Genomic DNA, 1371 nt, shown 5'->3' with positions numbered 1-1371 from the left:
GAATCAACCAAAAATACAATAAATCAAAGCCATTATTATTTATGCACATATTGTCAAAAAAGACTTGAGTTTTCCTTTGGAAAACCAATTTGCCAAGAGTTCTGGTTTGATGCTATTGGATCAACACAGGACTGCTATCCTGCACTGTGGGTTAATGCATTGGACTGCAAAGTCAGTTTGAACAGCAAGGTTGGTGATTGAAGCTTACCAGCTGCTCCTTGGGAACTCTATACAGGGTTGCTATGGGTCGGAATTGACTCGATGGCACTTAAGAACAACAGTAACAGCTATCCTCGAGGTTGAAACCCACTAGTTGCTCTGGGAAACATTATACAATGGTCACTGTGATTAAGAACCAACTTGACAGTACACATCAGCAACATGTATGGGGCCACTATGATTTGGAATCAACTCAACATCAGTTGGAAGCAATGAGTTTGTTTTGGTGTCTTGAAACACATTATAGCTAATATAATAAATCATTAGAAAATAATCAGAAACTTGATCTCAAACTCATAATAAAATATGTCCATTACATCTCGATTAATATGATAAAATGTAGATTGGGAAAATTTTAACAATAAGAATTAGTTAAACTATCTGCTGTATATTCAGATGACTATTCTTAAGTAATCATGAAAATGAGCTCACAAAATGTCATAATGGCATTGAGAAATTCTCACAATATCATGTAAAGAAAAAATACATTAATGATAAAACTGTGATTATGCTGTAAAGCTAAGAATATTAAACTATGACTAGTAAAATCATAATAAGAAAACACATTATACTAATGGTGATTATTTATCAACCTGGTAATTATGTAACACTTGATTTCTTTCATGACACATTTATATATTTTCTAAATTTTCTGCAATAATAATTAATACTTTTAAAGCTGAACAAAATATAAGTAAAAGAGAAAATAATTATTCTAACAATTATTATTAATAATTATTAATAATTATCTAATAGTTATTCTAACAATTCAATAACTGATGTGGTACTGTAAGAAAAACACTGAACTGCAAGGTCTGTTTGAATTGCAAGGTCGACTGTTCAAACTCATCAGCCACTCCTTGAAGACCCTTTACAGGGTTGTTATGAATTGGAACTGACTTGATGGCACTTAACAGAAATAAAAACATATATCTCTAGGCCCTATAATACATTGTTCCTGGCTTCAGTAAATGTGAAATCTCATGGAGACCTAAGTGAAATTAAGTTAAAATTTGATATGACATGTTTTTGGAATTAACAAAGGACTATAAGAACATGGAGCTCTGGTAGCGTAGTGGTTACGAATCGGGCTGCGAGCCTTAAGGTCAGCGGTTCGAAACTACCAGCCGCTCCGCGGGAGAAAGATGAGGC

At 33.4% G+C, this 1371-nt stretch overlaps 1 protein-coding gene across 1 annotated transcript in view; it reads right to left on the bottom strand.

The window, feature by feature from the left end:
- ADGB (androglobin) overlaps window positions 1-1371 on the bottom strand; it is a 330382-nt gene that overhangs the window by 74342 nt on the left and 254669 nt on the right. The gene's annotated exons all lie outside the window — the stretch shown is intronic.

Source organism: Chrysochloris asiatica, unplaced genomic scaffold (genome assembly GCF_000296735.1).
Source record: "Chrysochloris asiatica unplaced genomic scaffold, ChrAsi1.0 scaffold00182, whole genome shotgun sequence".
Lineage (NCBI taxonomy): Eukaryota > Metazoa > Chordata > Mammalia > Afrosoricida > Chrysochloridae > Chrysochloris > Chrysochloris asiatica.
This window is presented reverse-complemented; position numbering and strand designations above follow the sequence as displayed.